Below are 21,974 nucleotides of genomic sequence, written 5' to 3' on the forward strand. Positions count from 1 at the left end.
GCTCTAGTTCGGGTAGCGAAAAATCAGTTCGCATGGTTTCAGAGATGGCAACAATATCAATGGCTTCGTACCGCATGTCGTCAATGAGCTGCCTGCGGCGGCCATCAATCCCAAAGTCGCACGGGTTCCAAATTAGTTCCCACATCTATTCGTCTAGGGCATCCACCCTAGACCCCGGAGCACCAGAGACTCTGTTGGTGCGACGGAGCAGCAAAGTGCGGGCACGAGTGTGGCCGCGGATCTCCGTCGGGGCCAGAGGGCCAACCTCCCCACGCGCCAGTGGCCGTGAGGTATTCGTGCTCTCATCTGTAGTCCGAGCCCATGCCGCCAACAGGCATCCATCAAGGATTTACTTTGCCTGAATGGCAGCCAGCTGCTCAATCGCGGGACCTTTTTCCCCACGAAACACTATGGCAACATCGTGTGAAATTTTGGCCAGCCAGCCAAGGGGTTCACTCACAGGCGCGGAAAAGTATAACGAAACATCTCCAATAGAAGTTTCGATGGAAGGGTCGAGGGACGGGCCTAGGTCCAGGTTGCGTAACGCCGCCCGACGCTCGACATTCTCGATGGCGTTGGGCGACGCCCCCACGAAGCTCGAAGAATTGATGCACACACCCTTTTGTGCCACCGTTGCAGGAAAAGAGGCCGACCGGGGCCAGCCCCTGGGACGGGCTAGGTGAGGCGGCAGGTCTGGGGGGCCATTTGATAGTCGGGTGGAGGGGCGCACCGTCGCCTAAGGGGATGGAGGCGAACCAACGGGCCCATCACGTGTTGGCAGCGGTGTCAGAGTGTGGCTGGGCTGATCTAAACACCCCACTCGCGAACCCACCCGGGGCCAAGAGGGTGGGCAGACCTCCAACCCCATACTGCTGGCATCGCTCGCCCCAGGTGAGCGAGGTGAGCCCGACATCAGGGAGCCACAGGAGTCTGGCGGGTCCTCCCCTGGCTCCGAGAGAGGTGTCTGCCGAACCTCACCCAGCAGCGTATCGGCGTCTAGGGCTGCAATAGATTTGCCCAGACCGGCAGCCTGAGATCACTGCGGCAGTGGGCCCGACACATCATCCACGACATCATCATCGGTGCCAGCCGAGGGGGCGCGGACGGACGGCGTGTGGGAGGGTCACAACCAGTGCCCGCACCACCCTCATCCTTGGGCCCGGGGAGGCCCGCGTCGGGCAGCAAGCCCCCGTCACCTAGCGTCTCCGCATCCTCGACAGAGATGCGGATGTTGTATCCCGCGCGGTTGAAGAAGATCGCACAGTAGTCTGGAGTTTAGACAATTTGTGGGTCAGGAGTTTGGCATGTACTGCTGTCTTGAATAGGGATACCTCGTCCACCTCCACAATCTTGCCAAGGAGCCGCGACATCTTGCGAATCACCTTGGTTTGATTGGCAATCGTGGGAAGGCCCCTAATCTGAACCCAACAAGGCTCAAGAACGGCCGCAACAAGAGGATCAACCTCCAAAACAGAGATATTGATGATGAGCTTGTTTAGACCCAAGGTGAGTTCACCCTTGTGGGTTCCAAAGCCCAAGCTAGCTGGATCGGGGAAGAGTGATGTGAACTCATTATCCGAGATCGCCTTGACACCCCAATCCCAGTCCGGCTTGAAGAGGTGATGCAGCTCCGCCGTTATGATGGCAGGAGATGTAGTCCTCCCACCCACGATTGAGATGAGGGCACAGAGCGCTGATGAAGCAGGAGTCTCAGGAACCTCTAGCTGGTAGTATCCGAAATCATCGAGTGCGTGACTGTACAACACGAGATCATTCTCCAGGCCACCCTCTGGGCACAGCAGACCAGGGTGCTCCGTGCTCTTGCATTTGTGGCAGGACGACGGTTTCTTGCATACGGCTTGGTAATGGTGCTCCTCCCCGGAGTTGAAGCAGGACACGGCCACAGCGCGAGCCACAGCTCCGGCCTGATCTTCCACTCTATTAGGGGCCGAAGGGTGGGATACCAAAGATGCGAGCTTGGCACCGCCATTGGAGGGCTCGCCGCCCTTCTTTTTCTTCATCTTGGCAAAAGTGCCTTTCTCAGCCTTCCCCGCCTTGCCAATGGTGCCAGCTGGTGGGAATTGGGTCTGGCGCTTGGGCGGGTTGTAGCGGCGAGTGATAACCAACAAGTGTAGGGGATCGCAAGAGTCTTCGCGGGTAAGTTAACCCAATTTATAGATTCGACACAAGGGGAGCCAAAGAATATTTATAAGCTTTAACAGTTGAGTTGTCAATTCAATCGCACCTAAAAGATACTTTCTTGGCAACAAAATATTAGTAGCAACGGTGATATGGAGGTGATGGTGGCAACGGGAATAATAGTGGCAATGCAACAAAAGTAAAACGGAGAAAGTAAAGCTACTTGTGACCAATAAGATTAAAACACTATAGGCTAAGGAGATGGATGGTTGGTCATGGATGAGAGATATCATGTATTCAAATTGAGGCAAGGCACACAGAGAAGTAATGATCATCTAGGCATATATCAAACATTAGGCATGTATCCCGAGGTAGTCGTGTGTGCTTGCAATAAGAACTTGCACAACATCTTGTGTCCTACCATCCCGCTATCAATGGGGCCAAAAGGAACTTATGGAGATTAAGGTGCTCGTGTCAAAGAGCACCCGAACAAAGCATTAACAATCAATGGATACATGGAATCCTCAAACTATAGCCCATCCCCTTTGGTGTCCCAAGCTGTCACCATTGGGATCACCGGTTCCGAACTGTAACAGGTGCATACTACTCATAGATAGGATATAGAACACAAATATATTGAGGAAAACATAAGGTATTCAGATTTTAAATAATGGCACTCTGGCCCAAAGTGAGAAGCATTAAGAGTAACAAGTAGTAGCAAAGATGATAAACATCATAGTAGATGATAGGCAACATGCCCCCAACAATCCGACGAACTATTACATGATCTAACTCATCCAATCTCTCCCATTCCCTTCACCTCCAACAGGGAATTACTCACACATGATGGGAGAAGCCATGGAAGGATGATGGAGTGGGAATTACTCACACATGATGGAAGCCAAAACAGCCTCCACATTAGCTCTCCCGAAGAAGAACGAAGGGTGGCAACGGCTCCGTGTCGAGAACTTGCAAAACAACTTCTGTTCTAAAATTTCATCGTCACAGGTAAAAATAGAAGCCAAAGTAGGGCACCAAAAGGGGTGGGCCCCACCCAGGCGGACTCTCGGCGCGGCCAGGGGGCAGGCCGCGCCAGCAGGGCACCTGGGGGCCCTGTGGCTCCCCTCTGGCCCATCTTTTGGCCCATGGTCGCTCCCGGTGGTGCATTTTCTCTGTTTTTTATGAGAATTTTCCGGGACGTCTAAATATCCATTTTCCTGCACACAAGAAAACCATATAGGCAGCTCTGCTGAAAACAGTATCAGTCCGTGTTAGTTTCATTCAAATCATGCAAGAATGAGTCCAAAACAATAGCAAAAGTGTGTGGAAAAGTCGATACGTTTGCGACGTATCAACTCCCCCAAGATTAGCATATTTCTTGTCCTCAATCAATGGAATTCAACGAACTGAACACAACAAAGTAAACTTGACAAACTCTTTTGCTTCTTCAGATGTATATAAGCATGCACTACGAACAAGTCCAACAAGTATTGAAGTAATGCTACAAAGACAATGCACGAAGCAATCCTTTGATCAAGTGAAGAATTTCAAACAACTAAGAATGAATAATATGTAACTGAAAATGATGAGAAGATCACAATGCACATGACTTGGATATACTATAGTGGTATCTCGCTAGCCCCCATGAGTGAAGCAAAACATATATGCAGACGCTCCTTCGGAGTTCTAAAGGAGACTAGAAATAAATATTTTAGAATAAGCAATATCACAATCATGCAGAAGACAATGTGGTGCTTTGGGACAATGCACGTTACACTCGGAATGACAATTATGCTCTCTATAGTTGGTGATTTTCATAGAAGAGGATGATACAACAGAAAAGTAAAATAGATAGGCCCTTCGCAGACGGAAGCATTGATTTGGAGAGGTTCCAGAACATCAGCTTTAAAACAGAGATAAATCAAAATTTTGGTTGGTACATGCAACTGCAACAGACAACAGCGCCAGAGATTGACGCGTTGACGGAGACTGGGCTTGTGTTGGTTTTTCCCTTGAAGAGGAAATGGTGATGCAGCACAGGAGCAGTAAGTATTTCCCTCAGTTTGAGAACCAAGGTATCAATCCAGTAGGAGAATCTCGTCAAGTCCAGAGTACCTGCGCAAAGACAAAAGAGCTTGCACCCAACGCTATAAAGGGGTTGTCAATCCCTTCAAGATTGTTTGCAAAGTGAGATCTGAAGGCGGAAAGTGCAATGAAGTAAAAGAGCAAGGCTGAAAATATGGTGTGGAGTAGACCCGGGGGCCATAGTGTTCACTAGAGGCTTCTCTCAAAATATCAAGTATTACGGTGGGTGAACAAATTACCATCGAGCAATTCATAGAACCGCGCAAAGTCATGACGATATATAAGGCAATGATCAAACATATAGGCATCACGTCCGAGACAAGTAGACCGATACTTTCTGCATCTACTACTATTACTCCACACATCGACCGCTATCCAGCATGCATCTAGTGTATTGAGTTCATGATGAACAGAGTAACGCCTTAAGCAAGATGACAAGATATAGAGGGGTAATCTCAAACCAATGATGAAAACCCCATATTTTTACCGTTGATGGCAACAACACGATGCGTGCCTCGCTACCCCTTCTGTCACTGGGTGAGGTCACCGCACGGTATGAACCCAAAACGAAGCACTACTCCCTTTGCAAGAATCATAGATCTAGTTGGCCAAACAAAACCCACAACTCGAAGAGAATTACGAGGATATGAAATCATGCATGAGAGAGATCAGATGAAACTCAAATAAGATTCATAGATAATCTGATCATAAATCCACAATTCATCGGATCTCGACAAACACACCGCGAAAAAAAGATTACATCGGATAGATCTCCATGAAGATCATGGAGAACTTTGTATGGAAGATCCAAGATAAAGAAGAAGTCATCTAACTACTAGCTATGGACCCGTAGGTCTATGGTGAACTACTCACGCATCATCGGAGAGTTCTTCATGTTGATGAAGAAGCCCTTCGTATCCGAACCCCCCCTCTCGCAGGGCACCCGAACGTGCCCTAGATGGGATCTTGCGGAGATAGAAGCTTGCGGTGGCCGAAAAGTACTTTCGATGATATCTGATTTTTTCTGGGATTTTAGGGAATATATAGGCGCAAAACCTAGGGCAGAGGAGGCTCAGGGAACCCACAAGCCAGGGAGGCGCAAGCCTCGCCCCTTGCCTCACCATGAGGGCTTCTGGGGTTCCTGCAGGCCCCCTGCCCTGATTCTCTAGCTTCCCGATGTTTTTCTATTTCGGAAAAAATCTTTTTGGCAGTTTCATTCCGTTTGGACTCCATTCAAAATTCTCCTCCGAAAGGGGTCAAAAACATGGAAAAAAACAGGAACTGGCACTTGGCACTGAGTTAATAAGTTAGTCCCAAAAAATATATAGAAGGTACACAAATAAACCAAAGTTTGACAAGATAATAGCATGAAACCATTAAAAATTATAGATATGTTGGATACGTATCAAGCATCCCCAAGCTGACCTCCTCCTCGTCCTCGACTAGGGAAGTGATAAAGACTGAATTTTTGATGTGAATGCTACCTAGCATAGTTGTCCTTTGCAACTTCTTTCACATGACATGAATGTTCACATGCGTAAGATTCAAAACAATAGTTTGCTATTGACATGAAAACAATAATACTTCAAGCAAACTAGCAAGGTAATCACGAACTTTCAAAATAACAAGGCCAAGGAAAGTTATCCCTACAAAATCATATAGTCTGGCTATGCTCCATCATCCTCACACAACTAATGTAAATCATGCACAACCCCGGTATTGGCCAAGTAATTGTTTTAGCACTCTTACTTTCTCAAACATTTTATAAGTATCACACAATACATGAGCGTGAGCCATGGATATAGCAGTATAGGTGGAATAGAGTGTGGTGGTGGTTGTGAGACAAAAAGGAGGAGATGGTCACATTGACTCGGCGTATCAAAGGGATATGGAGATGCCCATTAATAGATATCAATGTGAATGAGTAGGGATTGCCATACAAGGGATGCACTAGAGCAATAAGTATGTGAAAGCTCAAAAGGAGAACTAGTGGGTGTGCATCCAACTTGCTTGCTCACGAAGACCTAGGGCAGTTTTGAGGAAGCCCATCATTGGAATATACAAGCCAAGTTATATAATAAAGATTCCCACTAGCATATGGTAGTGACAAAGCAAGATGCTCTCAATCATGAAGAACATGGTGCTATTATGAAGCACAAGTGTGGAAAAAGATAGTTGCATTGTCCCTTCTCTCTTTTTCTCTCTTTTCTCTATTTTTTATTTAGGCTCTTGGGCCTCTCTTTTTTTATTTTTTTGTATGGGCTCTTTGGCCCCTTTTTTTAATTTCCTCACATGGTACAATGCTCTAATAATGATGATCATCACACTTTTATTTACTCACAGCTCAAAGCTTAGAACGATGATGACTCTATAGGAAATGCCTCCGGCAGTGTACCGGGATGTGCAACGATCTAGCTTGGCGTATGACATTGAAACATCTCGCTAGCTTTCTTACGATCATGCAATGGCAATATGAGAGTGACAACACAAGTCATGAGACAGAACGGTGGGAGTTGCATGGCAATATATCTCGGAATGGATATGAAAATGCCATAGTAGGTAGGTATGGTGGCTGTTTTGAGAAGGCATATGGTGGGTTTGTGCACCGGCGAGAATTGCGCGGCACTAGAGAGGCTAGAAATGGTGGAAGGTGAAAGTGCATCTATACCATGGACTCACATTAGTCATGAAGAACTCACATACTTGTTGTGAAAGTTTTTATTAGTAATCGAAACAAAGTGCTAAACGCATACTCCTAGGGGAAGGGTTGGTAGGTGTTAACCATCGCGCGATCCCGACCTCAACACAAAGGATGACAATCAATAGATCAATTATGCTCCGACTTCCTAAGATAGCGGTTCACCATACATGCATGCTACGGGAATCACTAACTTCAACACAAGTATTTCTAGACTCACAACACCCTACTAACATAGCTCTTAATATTATCAAATCCACGTCTCAAAACTAATTGAGAGGAATCAAGACTTCTCTTTCTACTCAATGCACATGAAGATGGAGGTTTTTGTATCCCCTTTGGATACCTATCACCTTTGGGACTACTTTCATAGCATAAGCCAACTACCAAGTCACGCACCGCTGTGCTCTAAAAGATATAAATGAAGCACATAGAGAAAAATTATCTAGCTCAAAAGATATAAGTGAAGCACTATGAGCATTCTAGAAAAATCATGATGAGTGCATGTCTCTTTCTAAAGGTGTGCAGCAAGGATGATTGTGACACAAAAAAAATAAAAGACTCCTACGATACAAGACGCTCCAAGCAAAACACATATCATGTGGTGAATAAAAATATAGCTCCAAGTAATGTTACCGATGGATTGAAGACGAAAGAGGGGATGCCTTCCCGGGGCATCCCAAGCTTAGGCTTTTTGGTGTCCTTGAATTTTGCTTGGGATGCCTTGGGTATCCCCAATCTTGAGCTCTTTCCACTCCTTATCTCTTTGTCCATGACAACATCACCCAAAACTTAGAAAATTCACAACACAATACTTAAACAGAAACTTGTGATAACATTAGCACAAGAAAACAAACTACCACCTCTTTTGGTACTGTAGAAAACTTGAATTCTATCTATATTGGTGTTGGGCTACTGTATTCTCACTTTTCCATGGCAAGTAACCCCCGATACTAACTACAATTTCATCAAAACAAGCAACCAACTCAACAAAAACTGAATCTGTCAAAACCAGCCAGTCTGTAGCAATCAGTATACTTCGTATACTTTTGGTACCTCACAGATTCTGAAAAATTATGACTGCCTGGGCAAAAGGCATATCAACCAGCAGCAGAAATAATCAAGTCAAAATCTCTTTCTGAATAAAATTAAAAATCATCTCGTGAGCGCAAAGTTTCTGTCTTTTTCCAGCAGGATCAAACAACCATTACCAAGACTAGTGATAAAAGTTTTGCTTGGCTCAAACACAAAAGGAAACACATAAAACACAATCACAACAGAATTATGATGGTGTGAACGCAACAAAACAGAAAGAAAAAAGATAAATTCATTGGGTTGCCTCCCAACAAGCGCTATTGTTTAACGCCCTTAGCTAGGCATAAGGCGATAAAATCACATATCGTCGTCTTTGGTGCTCAAACCATAAGTGGCCCTCATCATGGATTCATAAGGAAATCTTATTTTCTTTCTAGGAAAGTGTTCCATGCCCTTATTTAAAGGAAATTGAAATCTAATATTCCCTTCTTTCATATCGATGATAGCACCGATAGTCTTTAGGAAAGGTCTACCAAGAATAATAGGGCATGCAGGATTGCAATCAATGTCAAGCACAATGAAATCCACGGGTACATAGTTCCTATTTGCAATAATAAGAACATCATTGATCCTTCCCATGGGTTTCTTGATAGTAGAATCCGCAAGATCCAAATTAAGAGAACACTCTTCAGTATCATTAAAACCCAGAACATCACATAAAGACTTTAGAATCGCGGAAACACTAGCACCCAAATCACACAAAGCATTGCATCCATAGTTTTTGATTTTGATTTTGATGGTAGGTTCCCACTCATCATGAAGCTTTCTAGGGATAGAGACTTCCAATTCAAGTTTCTCTTCAAGAGATTTTATCATAGCTTCGACGATATCATCGGTAAAGACCTTCTTTTGTCTATAAGCGTGTGGAGAGTTTAACATGGCTTGCATCAAGGAAATGCATTCAATCAAGGAGCAACTATCATAATTGAATTCCTTGAAATCCAAGGTAGTAATTTCATTACTACTCAAAGTTTTAATATCTTCTACTCCACTTTCAATGCTTTTAGCATCAAGATAGATGGACTCCGAATCATTGGGGCACTTTTCAACCAAAGTGGGTTCATATCCAGCCCCATCATCATTAGGTTTGACACAAGAAAACAAAGATTCAATGGGAGTCACACCAAGCACTTTAAGATCATTGTGATTCTTATCACGAGAACATGCCTTTTTAAGCCATTCATGTCTAGCACGAATTTGGGCGGTTCTTTCTTTGCTATCAATCATGGAAATATGCATAGCTTTCAAAGTTTCATCCATATTGATCTTTGGGGGAGCACATCTAACTTTCAAAGCATCAATATCACTAGACATCCTACCAACGCTTTTAGCCGAATCATCAATTTTGAGTAGTTTTTCCTCTATGGTCGCATTGAAAATATTTTGCGAGTTGATAAACTGTTCGATATTACTCTCTAGATCAGAGGGTAATCTATTGTAATTTCCATGAGTATTGTTGTAGGAGTTGCCAAAGTTATTAGAGGAGTTACTAGGAAAAGGCCTAGGAACATAGTTTCCTCTAAAAGCATTGTTGTTGCCAAAATTATTCCTACCAACAAAATTAACGTCCAAGCTAGCGTTGCTACTCTCAATCAAAGAAGACAAGGGCATATCATTAGGATCTAAATGAGAACTTCTACTAGAAACCAAATTCATTAACTCATCCATCTTAGCGCTCAATGAGTTAATTTCTTCTATAGCGTGTACCTTCTTACTAGTAGGTGACCTTTCAGTGTGCCACACAGAGTAGTTTGTCATGATATTGTCTAGGAATTTTGTGGCTTCTCCTAACGTGATTTCCATGAACGTTCCACCTGAGGCAGAGTCCAAGATATTTCTAGAAGCGAAATTCAAGCCAGCATAGAAGATTTGAATAATCATCCAAAGACTCAAGCCATGAGCGGGACAATTTCTAATCATCAATTTCATTCTCTCCCAAGATTGTGCAACATGTTCATGATCAAGTTGCTTGAAATTCATGATATAATTACGAAGAGAGATAATCTTAGCCGGCACAAAATACTTGGATATATAAGCATCTTTGCACTTATCCCAAGAATCGATACTATTTTTGGGAAAAGACGAAAACCAAGTTTTTGCACAATCTCGCAACAAGAAAGTAAAAAAGTTTCAATTTAATCACATCATTATCCACATCTTTCTTATTTTGCATATCGCAAAGCTCAATGAAGGTATTAAGATGGGATGCGACATCTTCACTAGGAAGGCCGGAGAATTGCTCTTTCATAACTAGATTCAGCAAAGCGGCATTGATTTCGTATGACTCCGCACTAGTGGCGGGAGCAATCGGAGTACTAATAAAATCATTATTATTAGTATCCGAGAAGTCACAGAGTTTGGTGTTTTCATTCATGGTGACTCCAGCAAGCAAGCAAGCACACAAGCAAACAAATAGCAAGGGAGAAAAAGGGCGAACGAAAAGGCAAACGAAAAAGGCAAATTGTGAAGTGGGGGAGAGGAAAACGAGACGCAACTGGCAAACAAAGTAAATGCAAGAGATGAATTTGCGACACTTACTTGGATGAGTTATTGACTTGATCCTCCCCGACAACAGCGCCAGAAATTCTTCTGCTACGGCAACAAACAACAGCGCCAGAGATTGACACGTTGACGGAGACTCGACTTGCGTTGGTTTTTCCCTTGAAGAGGAAAGCATGATGCAGCACAGGAGCAGTAAGTATTTCCCTCAGTTTGAGAACCAAGGTATCAATTCAGTAGGAGAATCTCGTCAAGTCCAGAGTACCTGCGCAAACACAAAAGAGCTTGCACCCAACGCTATAAAGGGGTTGTCAATCCCATCAAGCTTGTTTGCAAAGTGAGATCTGAAGGCGGGAAGTGCAACGAAGTAAAAGAGCAAGGCTGAAAATATGGAGTGGAGTAGACCGGGGGCCATAGTGTTCACTAGAGGCTTCTCTCAAAATAGCAAGTATTATGGTGGGTGAACAAATTACTGTCGAGCAATTGTTAGAACCGTGCAAAGGCATGACGATATGTAAGGCAATGATCATACATATAGGCATCACGTCCGAGACAAGTAGACCGATACTTTCTGCATCTACTACTATTGCTCCACACATCGACCGCTATCCAGCATGCATCTAGTGTATTGAGTTCATGATGAACAGAGTAACGCCTTAAGCAAGATCACATGATGTAGAGGGATAATCTCAAACCAATGATGATAACCCCATCTTTTTACCCTTGATGGCAACACCATGATGCGTGCCTCGCTACCTCTTCTGTCACTTGGTGAGGTCACCGCACGGTATGAACCCAAAACCAAGCACTTCTCCCATTGCAAGAATCATAGATCTAGTTGGCCAAAGAAAACCCACAACTCAAAGAGAATTACAAGGATATAAAAAATCATGCATAAGAGAGATCAGAAGAAACTCAAATAAGATTCATAGATAATCTGATCATGAATCCACAATTCATCGGATCTCGACAAACACACCGCAAAAGATGATTAGATCGGATAGATCTCCATGAAGATCATGGAGAACTTTGTATTGAAGATCCAAGGGAGAGAAGAAGCCATCTACCTACTAGCTATGGACTCGTAGGTCTATGGTTAACTACTCACGCATCATCGGAGAGGTCATGGTGTTGATGAAGAAGCCCTTCATATCCGAATCCCCCTCCGGAAGGGCACCAGAACGTGCCCTAGATGGGATCTTGTGGAGATAGAAGCTTGCGGCGGCGGAAAAGTACTTTCAATGATCTCCTGATTATGTCTAGGATTTTAGGGAATATATAGGCGCAAAACCTAGGGCAGAGGAGGCTCAGGGATCCCACAAGCTAGGGAGCTGCGGGCCCCCCTGGTCACGCCATGAGGGCTTCTGGGGTCCCTGCATGCCCCTACCCTAATTCTCCGGCTTCCCGATCTTTTTCTGTTTCAGAAAAAATCTTTTTGGCAGTTTCATTCCGTTTGGACTCCGTTCAAAATCCTCCTCTGAAAGGGGTCAAAAACATGGAAAAAGAGGAACTCGCACTTGGCACAAAGTTAATAAGTTAGTCCCAAAAAATATATAAAAGGTACACAAAACATCCAAAGTTCGACAAGATAATAGCATGAAACCATAAAAAAATATAGATACGTTGGAGACGTATCAGTATACTACTGAAATTGAGAAATTTGTCGTCTGCCATGCCTTTGCCGTCTGCTGACGCATGGCAAAGATCATCTTTGCCATCAGCTGGTACAAAGCACACGACAAAGAGGTTGCTGACGGCAAAAGGTTTTATTTGCCATCGGCCACCTCTTTGCCGTCTGCTGACGCATGGCAAAGGCCCCACATGCGGACGACAAAGACATGCAGACAGCAAAGGGGCGCCACCCTAACGGCCAAAGCCCGCCCCACCCCACCCACCCCTTTGCCGTGTGCCTCCCAGCCTTTGTAGACGGCAAAGGGGCGCTCCCCCTAACGGCGCCAAGCCCCCACCCCCGCTCCCCTAACGGCACACTCCACCCCCACTCCCCTCGACCTCCTGCCTCTCTCGCACGCGCCCCTAGCCCACTCCAGCGCCGCCGCCACCACCACCTGAGCCGCTCCGGCCCACCACCACCGCCCACGGCCGGAGCTCCTCGCGCCCCTCCTCCCCGCGCCCCTTCTTTCCACGCACCTCCTCCCCGCGCCCTGCCCACCCCAGCGCCACCGCCACCACCACCGAAGCCGCTCCGACCCACCACCGCTGCCCACGGCCGGAGCTCGCCCTCCCCTCCTCCCCGCGCACCTCCTCCCCACGCCCCTCCTCCCCGCCGACCACGGCCGAAGCTCGCCCTCCCCTCCTCCCACTGCCCTCCGCCCCGGCCGCCCACTGCCCCTGCAGGTAAGGTTTTTTTTTTCTTTTTGGCTTTATTTCCTGTTTTTTTCTTTTAAATTAGATAGTTAATTTAGATAGTTAGTTTATTTTGTGTTATTTCTGTTAAATTGGATAGTTTGTTTTTTCTGTTTTTATGTTAAATTAGATAATTAGATTATTAAGTAGAAAAAGTAGATAGAAAAGAAAAAAATAGATAGAAAAAAAACTCAGAAGAAAATAAGAGAATAACAAACTAGAAGAAGAAAGAAGAAGAAGAAGAAGAAGAAGAAGAAAGAGGATAGGAGGAGAAAGATCAAAGAAAGAAGAAGAAGAAGAAGAGGAGGAGGAGGAGGAGGAAAAAAAGAATAATAATAATAATAATAAGATGATCAAGAAGAAGAAGAAAAAGAGGAGAGAGGAGAAGAAGAAAGAAGAGGACCCCGATCCCCGACCCCCGACCCACGACGCCCGACGCCACCAACCCCTCACCCTCGACCCCCGACCTCCGATGCCACTCACACCTGACTCCCGACCCCCGATGCCCGACACCACTGACTGCCGACCCCCAACCCCCGACTCCACTAACACCCGACCCCCCACGCCCGACGCCATTGGCCTTTGACTCCAGACGCCACTGACCCTAGACCCCCGACCCCCGATGCCCGACTCCACTGACCCTCGATTCCCGACGCCACTGACCCTCGACCCCCGACCCCGACCCCCGACGCCACTAACCCTCGACCCCCGACCCCCGACGTGTATCAGGAGAACAACGGGGAGGTGCTGCCGAAATTCTGCGTCGCATGTGGAGTAGAGCATGGGAAAACGAACCCAATGTACACATACTCCGGTGGGATTAGGACCTATCTTTACCTATTAGCGTGTAGGTTGCATGGACCTAATAAAACTAACAAACTTGATTAGTGGATGAATATAGATGATGAATTATATATTTATTTCTTGTGCGCCCATAGGTAGCTAGGCAACATGAGTGATAGTGCTTGGATGTACACTGGTCACCCTAGTCAGAAAGACATGACCAATGAATGGTTAACAAAAACCAGTCGGTTTGTGAGAGCCGCATTTGCAAGTGGCCAGCAAAAAATATGGTGCCCCTGTCCCGACTGCGACAACTGGAAAAAGCAGACAGAGTTTGAAATGGTGAAACACCTGCAGAAGTGGGGTTTTATGCCTAATTATACGGTGTGGACTTTTCATGGTGAGTCTGACCAATGTGCCAGAGCTGAGGTGATTCGTCGTCGCACCGACGAGCATGGTACCGGGATCGAAGACATGGTGCAAGACTTTGATGATGCTCGGGATTCGGACGATGAGATGGAGGAATCTGCAAAGGCCTTCTGTGAAATGTTGGAGTCTTCAAAACGTCCTCTCCACGAGCAGACTAAGCTTTATCAGCTGGATGCCATCACGCAAGTAATGGCTCTTAAGGCTCAATTCAACCTAGGCAGAGAATGCTACGATGCGATGATGACGTTATTTGGACGCTTTCTACCCAAAGGTCGTGTACTTCCTGCAAACATGTACCAGTCAGAGAAATCCTCGGTGTACTTAATATGCCCTATGAGAATATACATGCCTGTGAGAATTGATGTGCCTTATTTAGGCTTGAGTGTGCGGCCTTGAACTATTGCCCCATTTGCAATTCTTCCACGTGTATTGTGGTAGACAACGGTATGGGTGAGAAGAATCACACCAAAATGCCCATTAGTGTTCTTCGGTATTTGCCAATCGTACCAAGACTTCAACGTCTTTTCATGGTCGAAGAGACGGCCAGACAGATGACATGGCACAAATTTGGCAAAAGAACCAAACTAGATGCATATGGGAATAAGATGCTTGTACACACTTAAGATTGTTTTGCGTGGAGGCACTTCGATGCATTACATAAGGATAAATCGGAAGATCCAAGGCATCCTAGAGTTTCCATCAGCATGGATAGGTTCAATGTGTATGGTATGACGGCAACACAATACAATTTTTGGCCTCTATTTGTCATTCCACTCAATTTCCCACCCGGAGAGATTATGAAAAGAAAAAACATTTTCCTGACATTGATAATTCCAGGGCCCAACTATCCGGGGAAGAATATGAATGTGTACATGCAGCCACTTAAGGATGAGTTGCAAGAAGCCTGGGATAATCGGATCAAGACCTACGACACCGCTAGCAAAACAAATTTCAAAATGCATGTGTGGTACATGTACTCAACGCATGATTATCCGGCGTTTGTGCTATCGCTAGCTGGTGTGTGCATGGAAGGTTCCTGTGCACCACCTCCAAGGGAGCTCTTCAGTTTCGTTGGCTGTAGGCTGGTCGCAAGTTTTCTTGCTTCGACATGCATAGACAATTCCTGGATCCTGACCATAAGTTCAGAAAAGACAAGAACAATTTCATCAAAGGTAGAGTCGTCTAAAGCACTGCACCAGCTGCGTTGACAGGCCAACAGACCCTTGATCAGTTAAACGCTCTCGAGCCTGATCCTTTGCGTCCAGGATACTTCAAAGGGTATAATACGGAACACGCCTCGACTCACAAGTCATGCTTATGGGATCTGCCTTACTTCAAAGACCTCATTTTCCCACAACACATCGACGTGATGCACACTGAAAAGAATATTGCGGAGGCCATTTTTGGTACATTGTTCGGCATAGAGGGGAAGTCAAAAGATAATCCTAAGGCTAAAATCGACCTGGAGGCTCTATGTGATAGACCGTTACAAAACTTGCCACAACGGAAAGCAAAGCAAAGCATAGCGAAGCCAAATGCATGGTTCAATCTTGAAAGGCCAGCTATGAGGGAAATGCTATTGTGGGTGAAAATGCGGTTGATGTTTCCTGATGGGTATGCTGCGAATCTAAAGAGGGGAGCGAGTCTTGAGAAATTGAAAATATTTGACCTCAAGAGTCATGATTGGCACATCTAGATTGAGCGGGTAATGCCGGTCATGTTGCGTGGCTTTATCCATGAGGATGAATGGCTAGTATTGGCAGAGTTGAGATATTTCTTCCGTTCTCTTTGTGCGAAAGAACTATCGCGTATCATGCTAGGTGAAATGGAAGAGTTGGCGGCGGAGTTGATCTGCAAATTAGAAAAGATCTTTCCACTAGACTTCTTTAATCCAATGCAGCATATGATTTTGCATCTCCCGACCGAAGCAAGAATGGGGGACCCGTTCAAAATCAATGGTGCTACTCAACTGAGAATATGCAGAAGATGCTTCGAGCTAACTGTAAAAATAAACGTAGAATTGAAGCATCGATGGCCGAGGCATTCATTACTGAGGAGGCGGCAAACTTAGTGACAGCACACTACGAAGCCAAAAATCATCATTTACATAACCCGAAGCCTCGGTACAATGACGGCGATTCAAAAAAAGTTTGATCCAACCTCAGCCAATTCAAAGGGAAGCTCGCACCATCCGGTGCTTCGAAAGGGAAATCATTGGATGTCGAAGAATGGCGGACCATTTCATTGTATATCTTCACCAACCTAACAGAAGTGTGGTCGTACATCGAGTTAGTTCTCGGTAAATTATTGTTCCGCAACTTCTAATTCCTTTCAACTACTCTTATTCCCGGATATTTGATATAGTCGATACGTCACTGAATTCTCGGATGGAGCGGTCATCGAAAAGGATTCCATCGAAGAGTATGAGCTTCTCGCAAAGCATGGAGGCGACTATCCTGGTTTCATATCTTGGTTCAAACAAAGGTTAAATAATTACCATTAATGGCCCATTTGAATTCTTGGTCTAATTTGCAGCTAATGCATCCATTCTTCCGTATTAAACTTGTAGGCTGATGTAGAGTCTATGGACGCCGAGTTGAGACAAGTCGGTAATGGTTTTGAATATATGGTCCGTTCATTTGACAAATAACACATAAATGGGTATCACTTCCGTACCTTTGGCAAAGAGTTATCTATGCCCAACCTAAAGACTACAAATTGTTTTCTCTCTGCTATCGGCGAAGGAGGCACCGAGTATTATGGAAGAGTTGAAGCAATTTATGAACTTCTATTCTATGGTGAAAACCCACCGACCGTCGTAGTCTTCAAATGTTATTGGTTTGAGCCAAGGGAGACTAGAAGGACTCATGAACATATAGGACTAGTCGAAATCAACCAAAACACCCACTTAGATGTTCTCGATGTCTATATTACGGCTCAACAGACGACACAAGTTTTCTATCTACCGTCGGCCTGCCAAACTTATCCAAATCTCAAAGGTTGGGATGTCGTTTATGAAGTGCCACCACATTTTAGACCACCTACCCTCAATGAAGAGGATTACGAACCTCACATTAACCTAGAAACATATGAAGGAGAATTCTTCCAAGAAACACGTATGTCCAAGAAACGTTTCAAGAACTGCTCTACTTCACCCCAGAACATTGAAGTAGACAGCGATAGTGAATCTGTCTTAACCCCTGAGCCCGAACTGGAAGAGCTGGAAGAAGAAGAGGTTACTGCTGTGGATGACCTATCACTTCTCGATCGATTACATAATGGTGGTCTTCTACATGTTCTACCTGATAGTGATGATGATGATGCATTTATTGATGATAGTGATGATCATGATGCATTTATTGACCCCGAAGAATATATAGACGAGCACGATTGTTATTCGTTCATGTCAGGTATTCAACTATTACGATATATAAATTTGGCGTTCATGTTAGGTATTCAATTTTTATTAGTCATGTTGGTATTTATCACGATGATAAACTTAAATTATATACATTTTATTACTCATGTTGGTATTTATGTTGTACTAATTTCATTTACTCGTTGTCATGACAGGTGTTGAAAGATGGTGGGAAAGGGTCGAAAGCACTCTGCGGCTCCTTCTTCGTCGGAGGGTGGTGGGATGGGTACTTCCATTTCTGCCTTGCCTCTTCGGAGAGCGGTGCTCTCTACTATGCATGGAGTGGCCGCCTCTTCGACTCTCGCGGCCCCCGTGAGAGGTGGTCGACCCCCCGCGAAGCCGAGAGGTACTAAAGGTATTAATCATGTTGGTATTTATGTTGTACTCATGTTGGTATTTATGTTGTAGGCATGTTGGTATTTATATAAATTTTATTACTCATCTTGGTATTTATGTTGTAGGCATGTTCGTATTTATATAAATTTTAGTACTCAAGTACACGTGGCCGCGAGAGAGGTAGGGCGGTGGCTGCCATGCCTTCCTCGCCGCCACCCCAAGCTGATTCACCTGAGCACAGGACTTCTAGGATGGATTCGTCTGAGGTGGAGGCTACATGGTCTCTGGTTCACGAGCCTTAGGTCGACGAGCCTTCGACCCACGAGACTCGTGTCCTAGAGGCTTTGTTCCAAGCGACTCCGGAGCAAAGCAGGGATGAGGGTACGTCCCGAGAGGCCCAGTGGGACAACTGGGCTGAGCCAAGTGGCCATGCTGATAGCGACGAGGAGCTGGGTGAGGGGGCTACCGTCTACCAGCGTGGTAGTTCAGGGCTCCCGCTCGTGCCGGTGACCCGCGACCAGAGGTGGTCGATTAAGCCAAATGGGGAAAAGTAAGTTAATTTACTCTTATTTCACCTTTTGCCTTCACGTTTTCTCAAATATTTAATGTTTTGGATTTAATATTTCATATTGCATGGGTTGGATTGTTTCCAAGGGTGTCCACAAGCCCAAAAGTGTCCTTGTTGTGATTTGCCGTCAAAACTTCCCAGGGTTTGTTACGTTGCCCGGTCGGGATCAAGAGGTAGGAATGACCTGGGAGCACTACTTGGGTGCCCCGGCCCTGCCGGAGGTGGAGATCGACGGTGTTTTGTGCCACACGAGGGCCGACATGGTGATTCGACAGTTCTGGGTAATTTCTCCTTTACACAATTATAAATCAACCATAGCTAGTTATTGTACTAATCGGTGTTGTCTCGTTTGCAGACTTACTACAGGTGTGAGGAGGGATACGAGGAGGACGCGGAAAAGGTTATCAAAACCAAATGTCGTCGCCTGCTTCAAAACTTTCGGCACGAGGCTCGGGTGCAGGCTGTTTGAGACTACTACGCCTCGCGGCGTATTAGGAAGGACAAGGTGAAGTTCCATGATTCTAAGATTGAGAAGGAGCATTACATGAAGGTAATTACATATTATTAAGGCTTTGTAGTTAGTTTCCTTGTTTTGGTTCTTACGCGCTCAAATTTCTCTTTATTAACTTAGGTGCCCCCGAGCTGGTGTGTGGATAAGATGGATTGTTGGGAGGCCTTGGTGGATCAGTGGTGCTCCGAGACGTGGGAGGCTTGCCACAACAATGCCAAGGAGAGGCATGGCAAAATGGTTGGTGTGCCACACCATCAAGGGAGCGTCAACTTAATCCAATTTGGTGAGAACTGGGTATGTGATTTGCTTCATGCCTCATGCAATTCATTCTTAATGCTATCTTGAGCCCTTTACTAATACAATTTTCCTCTCTCTCTCTCTCTCTTTTAGGCGCGTCACAATAAGGCGGAGGTGCCAGAGATGTACGACCTGTATGCGATGGCCCATACTGCCTCGTACAAGAAGGTCAAGGCATTCTCTGAGTCTGACCTCGAGCATCCAGAAAACATCACCAACATCTCCTCCCACCACAAGCTCGTGAAGTACACAGATCACGGGAAGGCGAGGAAAGCGGAGGACTCTAACCCGAGCGAGGGGCCTATTGATCTAGAGCTGGTGATGATAGCTGGCAACGGGAGGCCCCATGGCTCGATCGCCATTGGAGACGGCCTTATACGTTGTCCTAGCACTCTCCGGCAGATAAAGGCACGCCAAACGAGCTCCTGTCCAGAGATAACACCTCGTCCACGGCCGGTCCAGCTCGCCATCGAGGTTAGTTTAATGGACTCAACTATCTTTTCGCATTATGTTGTGCGTTGGAACCAATATGATTAGAATGCTAACATTGATTTGTGTTGCAGGCTACTATTCTGAAAGAGAGAGAGGCAATGCAGGTGGTTTTGGGGGATAAGGATAACGAGATGAAGGAGCTAGAGAAGAGGACGACTGCATTGGTGGAGGCGGAGAGGGCACAAAATGATGCGTCTAACAGGGCCATATAGGAGCTCTTCGTGGTAAGTTTATTCTTCATATTATTTCAAATTTTGCATTTTAATGTCTGTTTCATTAATAACTAAAAAGTTTGACTTGCCGAAACCACGTGTACATTCTATGTACGAGAAGACCGGCCAAGTCCCTCCGTCGATACCAGTCATTAACATGGTGGGGACAGTGAGTTTCATTTCAATGCAGTGATCTTAAGAGTGTCCTCATGCTAACGACACATTGCAAACGATGTTTTGTGCAGAATATCTCCCGAAACGCATCGCATGACCCTTCTACTGTGGAGCCTTCTCCAGGGCAGCCTTCTCCAGGTGAAACAAGCCAGAGCCACCGTGCTTCACCGCCGTGATGATGATAATGGTATGTTATCCTCCTTCTTCTTATCTCCTCCTTCTTTTCCTTATTCTTCTCCTTCTTCTTTTCTTCCTCTTCTCCTCTTGCTTCTCCTTCTCCATCTCCTCCTCCTCCTTCTTCTTCTTTTTCTTCTCCTTCTTCTTCTTTTCTTGCTTCTTCTCTTTCTTCTTCTACGTAGATTATTTTCCCCAACATAGACATACTTAGCTAATTGTCCTCCAAAATGACATAATTAGCTTAGTTAGGTAAAAACATCATCAGAACCTTCGTTAGCTCATTCAAATGACTAATTTAGCATTAAAATGACATAATAAGCTCATAATGGCCTATCTAATAAACAATGACCCATACTTACCTAATTATCCTCCAAAATGACACAATTAGCTCCAAAAAGGCATAATTAGCTAATTTAGCTCGAAGAAGAGGACAAAAGGAGAAGAAAGAGGAAAAATGAAAAGAAGGAAGAAGAAGAAGAAGAGACGAAGAAGAGAAGAAGAAGGAGAAGGAGCTAGCCCCCTCCTTCTTCTTCTTTTCCTTCTTATTATCCTTCTTCTTTTCTTCTTCTTCTCCTCTTCATTCTCCTTCTCCTCCTCCTCCTTCTTCTTCTTTTTCTTCTCCTTCTTCTTCTCTTCTTGCTTCTTCTCTTTCTTCTTCTATGTAGCTTATTTTCCCCAACATAGACATACTTAGCTACTTGTCCTCCAAAATGACATAATTAGCTTAGTTAGGTAAAAACATCATCACAACCTTGGTTAGCTCATTACAATGACTAATTTAGCTCCAAAGTGACATAATAAGCTCATAATGGCCTATTTAATAAACAATGACCTATACTTACCTAATTATCCTCCAAAACGACATAATTAGCTCCAAAGAGGCATAATTAGCTAATTTAGCTCGAAGAAGAGGACAAGAGGAGAAGAATGAGGAAAAATGAAAAGAAGGAAGAAGAAGTAGAAGAGAAGAAGAAGAGAAGAAGAAGGACAAGGAGAAGAAGGAGAAGGAGCTAGCCCTCCTTCTTCTTCTCTCCTCCTTCTTTTCCTTCTTCTTCTCCTTCTTCTTTTCTTCGTCTTCTCCTCTTCCTTCTCCTTCTCCTTCTCCTTCTCCTCCTCCTCCTCCTTCTTATTTTACTTCTCCTTCTTCTTCTCTTCTTGCTTCTTCTCTTTCTCTTCTTCTACGTAGCTTGGACTCATCCAACAAAGACTAAATTGGCTAATTGATGACCCACAAGTATAGGGGATCAATCGTAGTCCTTTCGATAAGTAAGAGTGTCGAACCCAACGAGGAGCAGAAGGTTCTGATAAACGGTTTTCAGCAAGGTAATAACTGCAAGCACTGAAATTAGCGGTAACTAGTGATGGTGTGGTGAGGTGAAACGTAGCAGGTGAAAAGTAACAACTAACAAGTAACAAGTAATAGCAACGGTGCAGCAAAGTCGCCCAATCCCTTTTGTAGCAAGGGACAAGCCTGGAAAAAGTCTTATAGGAAGTAAAGCGCTCCCGAGGACACATGGGAATTTCTGTCATGCTAGTTTCATCATGTTCATATGATTCGCGTTCGTTACTTTCATAGTTTGATATGTGGGTGGACCGGCGCTTGGGTACTTCCCTTACTTGGACAAGCATCCCACTTATGATTAACCCCTCTCGCAAGAATCCGCAACTACAAAAGAAGAATTAAGACAACGCCTAAC

General features: G+C 45.0%; 1 pseudogene; it reads right to left on the reverse strand.

Moving 5' to 3' along the window:
- Positions 1-912: 912 nt before the first annotated feature.
- Positions 913-2,021, reverse strand: LOC123405248 (annotated as a pseudogene).
- Between the last annotated feature and the right edge of the window lie 19,953 nt (positions 2,022-21,974).

Source organism: Hordeum vulgare, chromosome 6H (genome assembly GCF_904849725.1).
Source record: "Hordeum vulgare subsp. vulgare chromosome 6H, MorexV3_pseudomolecules_assembly, whole genome shotgun sequence".
NCBI lineage: Eukaryota > Viridiplantae > Streptophyta > Magnoliopsida > Poales > Poaceae > Hordeum > Hordeum vulgare.